This window comes from Dipodomys spectabilis, unplaced genomic scaffold (genome assembly GCF_019054845.1).
Source record: "Dipodomys spectabilis isolate Male_0828 unplaced genomic scaffold, ASM1905484v1 ptg000163l, whole genome shotgun sequence".
Taxonomy (NCBI): Eukaryota; Metazoa; Chordata; class Mammalia; order Rodentia; family Heteromyidae; genus Dipodomys; species Dipodomys spectabilis.
This window is the reverse complement of record NW_024870840.1, coordinates 4,133,680-4,150,849: the sequence shown is the minus strand read 5'-3', so window position 1 is coordinate 4,150,849 and position 17,170 is coordinate 4,133,680. Positions and strand designations below refer to the sequence as shown.

Here is a 17,170-nt window from a genome sequence, read left to right as displayed (position 1 = left end):
TGACCCTCCCAAACCATCTGTGCAGTATTTTAAATTATTAGCTGAAAAAGGAAAGAAAGACCAGGAGACAAGCAGGACAGGTGTTATCTTCATCTTCTCAAAGCTATTAAACAGTATGCTGTCAGTTTGTAAGTTACACACTTGATTACAGAGGAACCCCAGGTGTTCTGAATCCTAAACACTAGGCTTTTCCCCAATGTAACATATTTTGAAAGAAAAATGTAAGATAAACTGCTTATCCTCAAGATACTCAATTAGTAATGGAAAAAAGAAAGACAAAAAGAAAAGAAACTAACAGCCTTAAAAGTACTGGTTTGGTATAGAATTAGTTTTTTATTTCAGTAATTGCTATGGTTTGGAAGCATTTTCCAAAGGCCCATGCGTTAAAGGCTTGGTCTTGGTTAAAGCCTGTGATATGATGCAGAAACATAGTAGAAGCTTTAGGGATGAGCCTAGTGAAAAGAAGTTAGGTCACTTGAAGGGGATACTGGGGCCCTGGCCATTTATTTCTCCTTTTGTTTCCTAGCCACTGTTTCCTACCACTCACTGCCTGATATTCTTGTCATGATGTTCTGTGCTGTCATATCCCCCAAAGCAACAGAATAAAGTGGCCATGGAATAAAAAATAGCCTCTGTAACTTGGGAGTTAAACCTTTTCTCCTTTTAAAGTGATTTTCCCTGGTATTTCATCACAGCAATAGAAAACTAATACCGAAGTGCTCTTTCATTTTGTTTTCTTGAGAGAAATTCTATAGGACTATTCCACTAAAAGCTTGTACAAAGATAATATAATGCTTTTCATAGGGACTAGCTATCATACTAAAATAGACAAATGGACCAAGGTCCATGCCAATATCATAAGTAGCCAACTGTCATGATACCATCAAACAGCAGCATCACAAGAACCTTGTTGTTATCAAGGCCTTGCACTGTGATTGGTTCATCCTCCTACCCCTGACACTGAGCAGTTTTGTTTTAATTAATGGAGAACAAGTCTTAATGAGTCATAAAATCTAAAATAATGAGTGAAGGAAAAATGGAAATCTGGAGACGTTATGAGGTCTGTGACTACAGACATTGTTCTTTCTGAGAGTATAATGAAAATTGATCATTTCCTACAACTCCTATTGATTATACACAGAGATCACTAATTGATGAAGGACACATATAAGTTACTCTATTGTTGCAAAAGCTGTCTAAAGTTTCATCAGAACTACAATGGAAAGATACCACCCCTGTCACCCAGGAGACTCAGTGACTCTCATTTCCCCTGACATACCAGGGACTTTTGGTCACCAAATATCAGCTCCTCATTTGTGCTTTTGCTAAACGTAAAATTACACTCATCAACCCCAATATTCAAGCAATTATCTCATCTCTACTTTTCTCTGTCACTACTGTTTTTTGTCTTTTCTTTCTCTTTGGAACCCAAAGTCTAAAACTCGTTGTCTTCACTGTTCAATTTTCATACTATGACTCAGATTTCATCCCCTCTGTTCTGCTAAACTTGTTCCTGCCAGTTTCTGATACCACATATCAATTAAAATTTCCAAAGTATTGTTCTGATTCTTTAAGTTATTTGACCTCTCTGTGACATTTGGCATTATAAACTATAATCTTGGTAAAACTCTCCTAGCTCAAAGCGTCATTCCTTGGATTTTCTCCTATTTACTCATTCTCACTTACATCATCTCCCTTTCTTGCCATTTTCTCTTTAAATACCATTATTTTCCCCAAGGTTCCATTGTCAACAATCATTTCTATGTACACACTCTTCTAGGAAATCTTATCTATACCTACATGTTCAATGATTACCAGTGCTTTAGTCTCACAAATCTCAGTCTCTATTCCTGAGCTTTAGAACAATAAATCAACAAATAGTTCACTATCCCACAAGAATCTCAGTTTCAACATGACCCCAAACAACTGCATTGTATTAAATCTCACTATCTGTCATAAGGCTTAGTTGCTGCCTCTGTGAACACCATTATTACCTGCTTCATTGCCTAAGTTGAAAACTTAACTCATTGCCGACAATCCTACCAAATTCTCTCAGATTTCTAGGAGTTGCTTGTATCTGGCCTATTTTTACAATGCTCGTCACTTAAAAAAATATTTCTCCAGCCGGGCGCTGGTGGCTCACGCCTGTAATCCTAGCTACTCTGGAGGCTGAGATCTGAGGATCACGGTTCAAAGCCAGCCCGGGCAGGAGAGACTGTGAGACTCCTATCTCCAATAAACCACCAGAAAACCGGAAATGGCGCTGTAGCTCAAGTGGTAGAGTGCTCGCCTTGAGCTGAAGAGCTGAGGGACAGCGCCCAGGCCCAGAGTTCAAGCCCTACAACCGACAAAAAAAAAAAAAAAAAAAAAAAAATATTTCTCCACTTGTTATGAAGAAGCTTATTGTTTGGTATCCCTTACTAGAGTTTATTTACTCTCTTGCCTTCATTTCCCTAACACCACCATGAATTCATCTTCCAGTTGTTAAAGGTCATTCCAAAAGAGTAAATCTACTCATCTGATCGTGTCATTTCTATGTCTAAAATGCTTTAATGATTGCCTACCACCATTTTGAGGATGAAATTCTAACTCTACCATGTATTTGCTACACAAGGTCCTTCATTATATGGTTCCAAAACCTTTTTGCCACATCTCATAGAAAATGGTTCATCTCTCCATTGAATTCTAAGGAAGATGTCCTTAGATTTTTTTTAAAAATGCTATATGTCTTCTGTTTTCCTTCAACAAAGAGTAATTTCTATACAAAAATAAATTTGCACAGCATTTTTTGCTAGTTTAAAATCTACCCTCAAAAATAGAGTCCTCAACTTTGTTTCTCTTTTTAAGAAATATGTTTTCAAAGAAGAATGTTTAATAACATACTTAAGAATTCCCCTTCCCCAAAATATATGAGAAATTCCTGAATTTATAAATGGGCTATGTTCCAAACAAAACTCTTTCATAACTTGGTTCAGTGAAACTTGGAATGCATTTTCTTATAGAGACAATGTTCTATATTTTTATTTAATTTAAACTATTTTTAAAATGATTTGAAGCAATATATAATAGAATACATCTGTCATAAGCTCTTAAATAATGAAAGAAGGTCTATAACAATATATTTGGCCTATGGAAAGTAATTCTTTCATAAATTTCATGAACCTACACTAACTTAAAACTAAGAAGAAATTTTAACTCTGAGAATTGTTAGTCAATAAAATATTAAAGGGAGAAATGTACTAATTTAGATAATACATTTTCTTTTTTTGGGGGGGGGAGTCTAGCCGTGGGGCCTGAACTCTGGGCCTGGGTGCTGTCCCTCAGCTCTTCAGCTCAAGGCTAGCACTCTACCACTTGGGCCACAGCACCACTTCCAGCTTTTTTTCTTTTTGCTTATGTGGTGCTGAGGAATCAAACCCAGGCGTAATGCATGCAAGGCAAGCACTCTACCACTGAGCCACCTTCCCAGCCCTACATTTTCTTTACATTAAACTTTCAGGAAAAAATGACATAGAATCTTATATAAAGTATGTTTAATAATCTAGTAGACAAAGATAGTTTAATAGAAAAATGCAATATTATCACATGACCCATTATTTGATGAAAGTGACAACATATTTAATGATATTTATGCCCTAGGAAGGGCATAAATATAGGTAATTCACATAATAGCACTCCATTTCTCTGTTGCTCTACTTCAATATAGAATAGACTAGTAATAGCAAGTATGCATCAATTATAACCAATGTATGTACATCATCTCTTTTAATCTTCATAATAACCCTAAGAAGACAGTACAAGTGGGATAACTGCCATTTTAAAAATGAGAAAACTTGCCATGTGCCAGGAGGCTACTCAGGAGGCTCATACCTGAGGAGCCTGGTTTAAAACCAGCGCTGGCAGTCAACTCTGAGACTTTTATATCAATTAACCAGAAAAATGCTGGAAATAGGTGTATGGCTCAAGTAAAATGCCAGCCTTGAGTGAAAAAAAACTAAGTGAAGGCATGAGGCCCTGAGTTCAAGGCTCAGTCCTGGCAAAAAGAAAGTGAGAGAGAGAAAGAGAGAGGGAGAGAGAGACACACAGAGACAGAGACAGAGACACAGAGACACAGAGAGAAATGAGGCATACAGGTAAGTAACTTGCCAAGTTCTCACAGCTAACATATTGAAATTCCTACTTACACTTTTTCTCCCATATACCAATTATCTCATTTAAAATTTTAACAGATACTGAATGAAGATATTTAAGTCTGAGCTTTTTACTGACCATAAAATGAATTGTCTCATTCCTACCTTTCTCAGATTAGTCTGCTCTAACAACCCTCTTGCTCACTGAATTTCTCTGTATGCCTTTAATCCACCAAATTTGTTCCCCACATTAGGGTTTTGCATTTGATGCTGCAAAAGTCAAATGAGTCTTGATCACCTAATTTAGAGACGCCTGCTTGGTAGTCTCTAATCTATTACCAGATTTTATTTTCAACTCATCCATTAAATTGTCATTTTGTTTCTTGTCCCAACCCCTAGAAATACACATGAATGGAAAATGTAAGACACATATGTCCTTCTAAATTTTCTGTATCATCAACTAAAACATGTAAAAAGAAGCAAATGAAATTAATTTTAATAGCATATCATATTTAACTCAATATATTTTTATTTAAAATAATTATTTCAGTATGAAACCAATAAAAATTAGTGGGATATTTTATATTCATTTTTATGCTAGCTATTCAAAATCTAATGTGTATTTTCACTGGCAATGCATTGCAACTCAAATGAGCCACACAGTTCAAGTGTTCAATAGTCTAATGTAGCTAGTGACCAACATATTGGACAGAACAACGTTAGAAATATCCCTAGAACCTAGATGAGGATATTAATACCTAGGTCTTTATGTGCTCAATAACTTTGTGGAATTATTGTTCAACATATGGCACATAATGATTCTGTCTTTGGTTGAAAGAAGATTCAAATTCTATTGATGCCAGTTGTACAGATAACAAGTATGATATTTCTTTTATAATGTAGGGTAAATTAGATCAGATTTATTTGCTTTTTTTGCCAAGCAAACAAATATGTAGTATTAAGTCACTGGCTCCTATCTCACAAGTATATCTTCCAAAGCTATCCATATCCTGAACCTGGAGTCAATATATGTCACCTTACATGGCAAACAGAAGACTTCATAGTTGCAATCAAGGATCTTGAGACAGTAGCATTTTCGTGAATTACTGGAGTAAACCTTAAATACATGCATCTTTATAAAAGAGAAAGAGATTTGACCACACAAGAGAAAAAGGTAATAGAAATATTGGTAATTGGCCTATTGCAGTTGCAAACCAAGGAATGCCCAGAGTCACCAAGAGCTAGAAAATATGAGAAACAGATTCTTTCCTGGAGCCTCTGAAGGAAGTACAATCCAGTTGATACTTTGATTCAACCCATTGATAGATTTTTTTTTTAATTTGTGGCCTCCAGAACTGAAAGAAGAAAAAGTAAATATAAGCGTTTTAAGCCATCAATTTTGTGGCAACTTACTACACTGACCACTGAAAACGAATACTCTTACTGTTTATCAAGCTCTATCAGCATTAACCGTAATTCTATGGTAGCTTGCAAAATATCATCTCTGTCTCTCTCAGTGTCCCTGGACCTTTGTAACATGAACTAGCAACTCATCTCATTAAGAGACAGAGTTGGTTTTACCACCCCCTCTGTTGCTCTGGCCAATAGCAGTTCACCAAAGCAAAATTCTGCCAGTCCCTAGTCTAAACCTTAGGGGGTTTTGCACGCTTTCTTCTCAGGTGGAGCTCTCTGAGCTTCCATGAGAATAAGCCTGGTCTGTCCTGCTGATTGGTATGAGATAAGTCATCCAAGTGTCCAATATATACTACCCCACTTGACTATGATCCATCTGGTGAACATGTAAATGAGGCTATCTAAATCCAGCCAACATCCCATTGCCAGGCCAGCTGACTAGCAGCCAACTGCAAACAAATGATCAGTCTCCACAGAGACCAAAAGGACTACCTACCTGAGCCTCATCCAAATTACCAACCTAAGAGATAAGTAGAAAAAAAAATCAATATAAGAACTAGAATTTTTACTCTCTAGAAGGGCAGACTAGAAGAATTCTAGTTCAGAGAATCTCAGCACATCTCAAGCCTGTGATATCACACTGAACACAAGGATTAAGTAAAAAAAAATCTATCAAATGCAAAAATATATTTCAGCACTTTGCTAAATCACACAAATGAACACACAGTAGAGAAACATAGGTTTGACTCAAAAAGAAATAAGTAAACTGCAGAATGCTAGTACGTTTTACTAAAATGAAGTAATGAACAATGACACACAGAAATTGAAGATTCTAGAAACACAGAATCCCAAACTGGGAAAGCTGTAGGTGACAGCTGAGCAGACAGCCTAGTCTAGACTGGAGGCTCCAGAAAGGATAGTTTAGTAAGCTAGGGGGCAGGGGGAATAGAAAAGAAAATTTAAACTTGAGTTTAAAACAAAAGTTATGTGCCAGTGGTTCACACCTGTACTCCTAGCTACTCAAGGAGGCCTAGATCTAGAGGGTCAAGGTTAAAAGACAATCCAGATTGACAAGATTCCATCTCCAAAATAACCAGCAAAAAAACAAGGCTGGAGGTATGCCTCAAGTAATAGAGGACAAACTACCAAGTTTAAACCCCATTACCATCAAAACTAAAGAAAAACTTAACTGAAGTATTTTAATATTCTGAATGAGATTTATACCTCTGGCAGATAAATTAAGAGGTACCTAGAAAAGTAAAGCTAAAGAAGAAGTAAAAGAATTATTAGCTCTGGGGAAAAACTGTATAAAAAATAAGATCCTTAAATTCTACATAATTCAGCTGTCCATGTTTATATATTTATCAGAATATTGATAAGGTTTGAATGTTCAAAGGTTAATGTGTTAGAACTCTAGCTCCCAGTGTGTCTATATTAGGAGGTAAAACCTAATAGGAGATGTCTGGGTCATGGAGGAAGCCTTCTTTGAATAGATTAATGTATTTAATGTTGTAGTGGCTTAGTTACCATGAAAGCAGGTTATTATAAACAGTCCATGGCAACTAACCTACCCCTGCTTTAGTTACCATGAGAGCAGAGTATTATAAAGTGAGCTCCCTTGTGCTTTGTCTCTTCTGCATGTACTCTCTTGCCCTTCAGTTTCCCCACCATGACAAACACAGCAGTATAGTGTAAAAGCTCTCACAAGACACTGGCACTATGGCCTTGGACTTCACAGACTCAAAACCATGAGTCAAATAAACTTTTTTTTACCAAGTCTGTGCTGTTCTATTAAAGCAACAAAAATGGACTAAAACAAATGTAAATGCAAAAGAGTAATAAAAAAATGGATATCTATGAAACAAAATGGTGAGAAAGGGAATGTGAAAGGTGTCTATTGGTGAGGGAGAATGGAGAAGAGATAACCTTTTATCTTCATAAGATAATAAACCAAAGTGGAAGAATTTAGGAAAGAGCAAGATAGGGATGCTATTTAAAAATAAAACTATAAAATGTAAAAGCCAGAACAAAATTGCAAAAATATCTAGAATAGAAATCTAGAGTGTTGAAAGGTAGTCACAATCTTAGCCCTTAGGAGGCTGATACAGGAAGAAAAGAAAGGAAAGAATAGAAGGAAGGGATGAAGAAAGAATGGAGGGAAAGTGAAAGGAAAGGAAGGAAAGAAAAGGAAAGAGAGAGGGAAAAGCAGAGAAGGAGAGACTAGAGGTAATTTCTGTTTTCTTGCTTATACTTCTACTAAAATGTTTATATTTTAAACTGTGTATATGTGTATAGTACTGATAAAAGTAAATTGATTAAATTTTAAAATGATAAACTAAACCTTACAGGCAATTTATCAGGCTAAAAATCTTTCACTCTAATGGTGATTTGCATATGGCCTTCTAAAACATAATTTTTATTGTGTTAAGTTTGTTTCTGGAAATCAGAGAAATATTGCTATTTATGTTCAGTAGGTTTTAGCTGTAAAGGTAGAATTATTCTAGCTTATCTTATCAGAAGAATAGGTGATATAAAAACCAGAGAGCAACAGACAGGTTAGAAGAGTACAATTTAGTATTAGCTTCCAGAACAAGATATGATTCTCAGATATAACAATGGGCTTATGTTGGAGTAAAACTTAGTATTAGCTTCCAAAACAAGATATGATTCTCAGATATGTTGAAGTTATTACCTCTACCACCATCAGAAACTTAGAAAATAGGGAAATTACAATTGCTTGTTGCAAAAGCACAACACTATATTCATAATCCACACCAGTAGAATGTAAGCACCATGTGCTCCCTCATAACATCAAGAAGTTAATACCACCCTACTTCAGAAAACCAAATACTTCATAATCAAGTTTTCTCATAGCAAAAACAAAGGCAGTTTCTACCTCACATTTGCTTTCAAATGTTGCACACAGACACCTCAGTGAATCCTGACTGTAGAGAACATAGGAAATACAAACTTTGATGTCCCACCTTCTTTTCCCAAATAAGGCATAACCAAGGTTGTAAGGGAACTTGTTAAAGCAAAGAACAGTATTTTTACAAGTAATATATAATATTAATTCACTAACAGGCTAATTCACTAACAGGCCCCAGATGGTGTTCATCACCCACTCGATCTGGAGTGAGGCTAGTACAGTTATTAAATCCTTAATTTGGTACTGTTAGGAGGGCTCCTAAAACATCCTCTCAGAAAAGACAAAATTTAATAGTCAATAATTAGTAATAAATGATAATATTATAAACAGGAAAATATATATCACACTATAATGCCATGTCTATTATTGTGGAGACCAAAGGACATGTTATTAAGGATTCATTGAGAAAAGAGTGTCAGGAAACCTGGATAAGAAAGATCCTCTGATGAGGCTATGGAAATAGGGCAGAAAGGCAAATTAACTGGAAAATTAACCCCTTATGCTATTCAAATAGTAGACTCAAGCCAACTCAGAATGATTTCATTGAGGAAGTCTGCAGTGGCATTCAAGAGATTGTCTTAAAACTGAATCTCAGCATATTTGAAGCTCTCCTGTATGCACAATGAGAACTTTTGTGTCACTAAGAGAAACTTCCTACTTGCAGGAAGTTTAGAATTTAAACCCTGGTTGATACCATTGTTTGATTAGCTGGTTGAAAAGTCAGTTTCCAGACTGGAAAGCATATGGAATCATCTGTAGTCTGGAGAGGAAAATAAATCAAAGAAACTACTATCTGTGTTCTGAAGTCTATGGTAGGAATTATTCCATCTTAGACAACTTTTTACATGAAAAGGGAAAGGATTAGTAAAGCTGGCATATGAGACATTAGAAGAATTCTTTTCAAGTTTTACTATTAAAACTGACCACAGTCCTACCCTCTTATCTTCCAAAAACACCTTCTGAGACCCAAATGGATGTCTAAAACCCAAATGGATGTCTGAACCCTATGTGGAAGCACTGGAACACTGTGACAGTTGATCTGAAAGCTGAGATGGCTACTAAGTGACTAATAAAAGTGTAGCACATATATCTTCAGCAAGAGTGAGTTGAATGGTTTGGAATTTCATCACACCATCCAGAAAAGTGTGCAATTTAAAACTTATGAATAATGTATTTTTGTAATTTTAAATTTAATATTTTCAGACTATGGTTGATCGCAGGTAACTGAAATCATGGATGAAAGAAGACTACTATATCATGTTGGGAATACTTAAGAGGCTGCACGTGTACAGAAAAAGCACATGTCATATACAGAGACACAAATGTTAAGTAAGGCTACCTTAAAATTCCAATGCAGGGCTGGGAAGGTGGCTTAGTGGTAGAGCGCTTGCCTTGCATGCATGAGACTCTCGGTTCGATTCCTCAGCACCACATAAGCAAAAAGAAAAAAAACTGGAAGTGGTGTTGTGGCTCAAGTGGTAGAGTGCTAGCCTTGAGCTGAAGAGCTGAGGGACAGCACCCAGGCCCAGAGTTCAGGCCCCACGACCGGACCCCCCCAAAAAAAAATTCCAATTAAAATTCCAATATAATTAGATTAAAATTTAAAATGAATTAGTGGCATGCACAGATAGTCCTTCTCTCAATTTCATTAGTCAGAGACTGAACTGTTTCAGAAATGAGAGGAGTATGGTCATTGCATATTTATCCAAAAATTTATTTGATGACTTTCTTCTCTTCTGCTATGTCCTGTTAGCTAAGCAGCTGACTGAAGGAAGTTTTTTTCCAGATTTCCAAGCCACCTACTTTCTAGTGGATTTACTCAACAAAAAGTGCTGATTGAAGACAAAGAAGGAAAAGATAAAGCAGGGTATTTTTCCTTGATAAAGCAGCTTATTCTTCTTGATTCCAGCTACCACTGGAAAACCCCATCTTGGTTCCAATTTTCTATTGGTAACCAAGACTCTGGGCTCTGATAACAGCCTGTTTTGGTATTTCCAACTGTTTCTTACCTCTTCTATAACCTATGCAAGTAATTTCCCTTATCAAATAATTCCGGTTTCATATTTGGACCATGACTGATAAAGTCATTGCAGATATTCTTCTGAGTAGGAAAGAACTGATACTTGGCCAGTTATTCTCCTGAATAATCAACTTTAGTATTTTCTTTTTCCTTTTCTTGTAATTTAAGTTTATTGACTTTTCTTAGGGAGATAGAATGTGTAGGTCATGGAGTTCATTTGAGATGTGAAAGGAAAAAAATTTTTTAATTGGAATAAAGAACTTCTGTAAGCACTTAAACAGGAAATAGGAGTCAGTCATGCTCTCTGTTCAGGACAATGGTTCCCACCCTGGCTCTCCATTAGAATCATCTGGGAAGTCTAAAAAAAATAGCCCAACCCAGAAGATTCTGATTTAAATAATAAGGGATGAATATTTTAAAGCAGTGGTATCCAGACTAGCAGCATCAGTATAGCCTGGAACCAATTAGAAATGCAAATTTTGAGGTCCCACCCAAAAACTACTGAATCAGAAACTTAAAAGTTGGCCTGGGAATCTTCTAATAAAATTTATCAAGTGAGCTTACTAATATACACTACTTTTAAGACCACGATTTTCAATATCACACAGGAGATTCTGCCACCTAATTTCAAAACCACTGGCTAAGAAATGGACTAATTATGAAATCATAGCCTTAATTCAACATACTTTTTATTTTTTTGGTCGTGGGGCCTGAACTCTGGGCCTGGGTGCTGGCCCTCAGCTCTTCAGCTCTAGGCTAGTGCTCTACCACTGGAGCCACAGCACCACTTCTGGCTTTTTCTGCTTATGTGGGGCTGAGGAATCGAACCCAGGGCCTCATGCATGCAAGGCAAGCACTCTACCACTGAGCTACCTTCCCGGCCCCAACATACATTTATTAAAATACCTAATGTGCTTTGTAATTCTTGTTGCCCAACAATAACAAAAAAAATGGAGATAATTAATAGTCTTAGAAACTATACAAAAACAAAAGCTATATAAGACTTATATTTATGTCACACAATAAGAAGACACAAACAGAAACAAATTAAGAAAGTTCCTCTTTCTGAATAAAACTTAGAGGTTCATTGAAAAATAAATGTCCCACAAACTAATATGCACACATCCAACCTGTTTTTAATACCAGCCTTTATTCACAGTTTAATATCATAAAATATTATTGCTAGAGATAAAGTTCTGTACCACATTATCCAGTATTTTGCAGCCATTAATTTAAGGACCAAATGGCTGACAAAAGTTTTTTGGTAGTGTAGGAATTAGAATGGTTTTAGATACAAATAACAAGAACCTCAACTCAATCTAAAATAAACAAATATAATTTAGATTTGCCTAAGGTCCATAAATACTAATCCAGTCTAGTGTGATTTTAGGTTCCAACTCTATTTCTTTGCAAGTCTGTAGGATATACCTTTTGCTTTGTATCAGACTTGCCATTCTTCCTTTAACAAAATTGCTTCAACAGTATTAGGCTTTGCATCTGTAGCTAACACTTTGGGGGAAGTATCTCTATAGATAAATTCTGAAAAAAAGTTCCTAAAGTCCCTCCTAAACAGATTCTGAGTTTGTTTTTGTTGTTGCTGTTTTATTTTGTTTTGTTTGTTTGGCCTAGGTTGTTCTTTGGGACCCAGTGTTTGTGATCAGGAGAATGAGATTCAGTCCCTCAGGACCCATCTTTAGAGCAAAGGATAAAGATATTTTCTCCAAACAAGTAGATAAAGCTACCACAGGAAAGTACTATAAACTCCCAGAAGCCAAATACTGACTAAGACAGAACTCAGGAGTATGATAAATTGCTAAATAAAATAGTTGTTTAGGTATTGTTCTTTGTTCATTTATAAACCTAATGTTTATAAGATAAACATCTATGATAGCCAACAGTACTCAATTGAAAATTCTCATGACTCAATGAATCATTCAGTTTTTTTAATACAACTAATCAAGTCTTTTATTAATATTCTTCACCCATAACAAATGACTAACTGGAAGCACAAAGAATATATGTGTTAAAATATGTTATGCACATCTTCTGAAGATACTGCCTCATGGGACAATACCAATATTGTTTCCCTAGTACCTACAATTTAACCAAGGCTCCTCTTTCCCATAGCCAGTGAGCAAGTGCCCAGAACAGGCCAATCATACCCTTTCTTGGGATGTTGAATCTCACCTGAGTGAACAAGCACAAGTAAAAACTGACAGAAACTAAATCATCTTTTTGATAAGTCTATCAATCCTGTCCCATTCTGCTTACAAAACACTAAAAGTTCCCAGATTACTGTTCTTTCTTTAAATCTTGTCCTTGAGCTTCTTTTGAAATTGTGAGTCACCCCCTAGCTTTCTTGTCAGTTTTCTTTTTCCTTCAGTTTTTTAAAATAATTTTCATACTGGGAGCCACTGGCTCACACCTGTAATCCTAGCTATTCAGAAGGCTAAGATCTGAGGTTCACAGTTGGAAGCCAGCCAATGCAGGAAAGTCAATGAGACTCTTATCTCCAATTAACCTCCCGAAAACAGAAGTGGTAGAGTACCCTAGCCTTGAGCACAAAACCTCAGGGGCAGTGCTCAGGCCCTGAGTTCAAGCCCCACAACTGACAAAAAAAAAAAACCAAAACCAAATGTTTATAACAGGGCTGGGAATGTGGCTAGTGGCCTAGCATGCATGAAACCCTGGATTTGATTCCTCAGTACCATGTGAATAGAAAAAGCTGGAAGTGGCACTGTGGCTGAACTGGTAGAGTACTAGCCTTGAGCAAAAAAAGCTCAGGGACAGTGTTCAGGCCCTGAGTTCAAACCCCAGGACTGGCTAAAAAGAAAACCAAAAAAAAAAAATGTTTACAACATATAATCTTGGTAAGAAGAATAAAATTGCAAATTCTAAAAGTTCCTTCAAGATGATCAACATAGAATTCGTAAATTGCATCTAACTGATCACAAAAGCATACTTACTTCTAGTTGTCTAGAAGTCATTGTTAAAGTGAAAATACCATAACATTTTGTCCAACTGGACTTACAATTTTTTAGGAATAAAGACTTCTAAAATCCTCAATATGTTATTTATGGATAACTGCTTAGAAATAGCATCTTATAAGATTTTTTCTTTTACCCTATTATTTACGAACAGAATAATAAGATTATAAAAATAAGCTTTTCTTTAAAAAAAAACTAAGAATTCTAAGTGTAAAAACAAAAAGCAGACTTTTGTCATGATTTGATGAAAAGTAGGTAATGAAATTTACTACACATTTTAATAGCTATTTAATTCCCATATTAAACATAATGTAATAGTATCTTGATTTTTCAATCCATGCTTTTGCTCATTTAAGAAAATGCAGGAAACATACATAATTTTTAAATGTATAATGGACAATGTGTATAAAACAATGTCTAGGAAAAAAATCAAAATTTATATAATCTACTGAACTGAAATTTTACTTGTCTTTAAGACCATTTTTATCATATATGACACAAATATGTCTTAATATTGAAAGGAAGGACTTTGATAGATTAAATAGAAACTTTTAGTTAAATATACAAGCTAGGAACATAGGAACATGGTTCTATTTTCTTTTGAATGGGACCATAGAGATCACTCAGACAACCCTTCAAGGTGAAATAAAAGAAAAATTCTTCGACTCTCAATATTCATCAGACATTCCTGTTTCTTAGATCATGGATATTCATTCTCCAATGGTTGTTTGCACTATCAATTAATAAATCAATCCCAAATTATCTATGTCAATATAATTAAATATATTATGGTTTATCGTACACCAGATGAACGTTGCATTGAATCAGTATAACTCAAGGCCAGAAGAGAGATCTATTAAATATAGATTTATTTTGGATCTCCTCAATTTTGAATAATATTGTCCAGTGAAGGATGCACAGGTCTGATGTTGAAATTCTAACATGCTAAAGAAAAGAAGACCCAACTCCTGATTTCAAAGTTTTTTATTAGGACTTTGCCATCAGACCAAGGTAGACAGTGAAAAATGATCATATATTCAGTTCCTTTGCTTGTTTCTATTGCCCTAACTAGTCACTTTTAAACTGTGACACTATTTCCAGGCTGTCTCTATTAGAACAAACAGTAAACTACTGGTAAGTAAATTCTATGACATCAAAAGTCTGCATATAGCAGAATTCATGTCCCTAGACAAGATTTCTCTCTTAATTAAATAAGCTGCCCTGCTAACCAAAAAAAAAAAAAAAAAAGTTTGGAATTATAAGCATAGATACTTTGAAATATTAGTGCTCAAAACCGCTTGTAAAAATTTTGCTGTAATTGAGCTAAGGCTGCAGCTGACATAACAAATGTCATGTGATCAACAAAATCTCAATATGGATGGCTTCTATGTTCTGGACTTTTGTTTCTCCATGCTGGAGTTTGAACCCAAGGCATTTTATATGCTAGGCAAGTATTCTGCTACTGAGCTACAGACCTACCCCTGCATGTCTTTTTAAGCAAATCAAGAATTATAATATCTATCTATATATATAAATAACAAAAATGAATAACCTAAAATACAGGAAAGCATTTTGATCACCATAATATTACTAATGTGCTCTATTCCACACAAGTGCTGGAATTCTTCATGTTTGCTACTTCTACAACTATAAACAATGTCGCATATTTCTTGGACATTTGGACTTTCTAGCAGAGCCTAGACATCAAATATGTTTCCTCAGACCTGAAATTCCATTTGGGGTTCAGGACTACTTTTTATCTCTACTTTTTTACCCTCTAATCAATGCTGACTTTCATTTAAATTAGACAGCACTAACAATGATAGATTTTTCACTACCTTGATAGTTCAGTCTTCTTGTGCTTCAGTCAGTATACAGTCTATGAGAAATTGCCAACATTACATTTTGGGATTTATAAATATTTTACCAGACAGGTAAGTCCTCACAGCATCCTGCAACAATCTACTGATAATATCCCTGAACTATAGTATTAATACTACTGTGTCTCAACATGCAGTTCTGCTGGAGATGCCAATCATATGTTTTCTTTTTCTATAGTGGAAACCTAAGTTCAAAATCTATATGAAATTTGCTTTAGAAATCAGGCATATAGGGCTGGGAAGGTGACTCAGTGGTAGAGCGCTTGCCTTGCATGCCTGAGGCCCTGGGTTCAATTCCTCAGCACCACATAAGCAAAAAGAAAAAAGCTGGAAGTGGCGCTGTGGCTCAAGTGGTAGAGCACTACTAGCCTTGAGCTGAAGAGCTGAGGGACAGCACCCAGGCCCAGAGTTCAGGCCCACAACCGGACCAAAAAAAAAAAAAAAAAAGAAATCAGGCATATACTATTGACATTATTGTATAACGAAGTAAAATTTCCTAAGATATTTTTCTGCTAATCATCTCTGAGCTTTTCTTTTTTTTTTTTGTCAGTCCTGAGGCTTGAACTTGGGCCTGGGCACTGTCCCTGAGCTTCTTTTGCTCAAGGCTAGCACTCTACCCCTTGAGCCACAGAGTCACTTCCAGCTATATGTGGTACTGAGGAATTAAACCCAGGGCTTCATGCATGCTAGGCAAGTGCTCTACCACTAAGCCTCATTCCCAGCCTGCTTCTTTGTTTCTTAAGAACTTCAAAGATCCATGGCCACAAAGAAGTAGGAGCTGGGCACCAATAACTTATATCTGTAATTCTAGCTACTGAGGAGACTGAGATCTGAGAATCATAGTTCGAAGCCAGCCATGGCAGGAAATTCTGTAAAACTCTTATCTCCAACTATCCAACAACAACAATAACAGAAAGCCTGAGAGGATCTCTGGCTCAAGTGGCAGAGTGCCAGCCTTGAATGAAAATGTTAAAGAACAATGTCCAGGCCCTGAATTCAAGTGCTACTACCAACACACACACACACACACACACACACACACACACACACACACACACACACACACACACACACACACACACACACACACACACACACACGAAGCAGGGATAGGGGTGGGTACCTGTCACCATATCTGCTATGCTTAGGGTATTTATCCTCTTAAATCTATATCTTGCCGACTTGTTCATGAAAGTTTATTAATTGTAACGAATTTAGTCAAAGGAGGCCTATGTTTTTTTCCAATTCTAAACCTCAGCTCTTTGACCTTTGAAAACTAGCAGGTTTTGGGGGGCTGGGAAGGTGGCTCAGTGGTAGAGTGCTTGCCTTGCATGCCTGAGGCCCTGGGTTTGATTCCTCAGCACCACATAAGCCAAAAGAAAAAAAAGCCAGAAGTGGCATTGTGGCTCAAGTGGTAGAGCACTAGCCTTGAGCTGAAGAGCTGAGGGACAGTGCCCAGGCCCAGAGTTCAGGCCCCATGACCGGACACCCCCCACCCGCCAAAAAAAAAAGAAAAAGAAAATTAGCGGGTTTTTTGTCAGTGAAAGCAATAGAACAAATTTAAGACCATTCATAAACACTGTGAGATGTCTTGTGGGCTGAGTACCACAAAGGTAATACAAGTTGTCTACCACATAAATGCAAACTGACATAAATGGAATAGAAAAGGGAGTATTTCAGAGAATAAAAACTCACCAAAATACAGAAATTGAGAGCTCTGATATGGCTCTCAGGTCCCTAATAGCAAAGTTAATATCTTTATATTACCAGGCTTATGAAATTTCAAATTATTTACCACAATTTTTATTTTC

The 17,170-nt window shown here is 36.2% G+C and overlaps 1 long non-coding RNA gene across 1 annotated transcript in view; it reads right to left on the bottom strand.

Annotated features, from left to right (window-relative positions):
- LOC122119320 overlaps positions 1-17,170 on the bottom strand; it is a 49,928-nt gene that overhangs the window by 32,063 nt on the left and 695 nt on the right. The window lies entirely within an intron of this gene.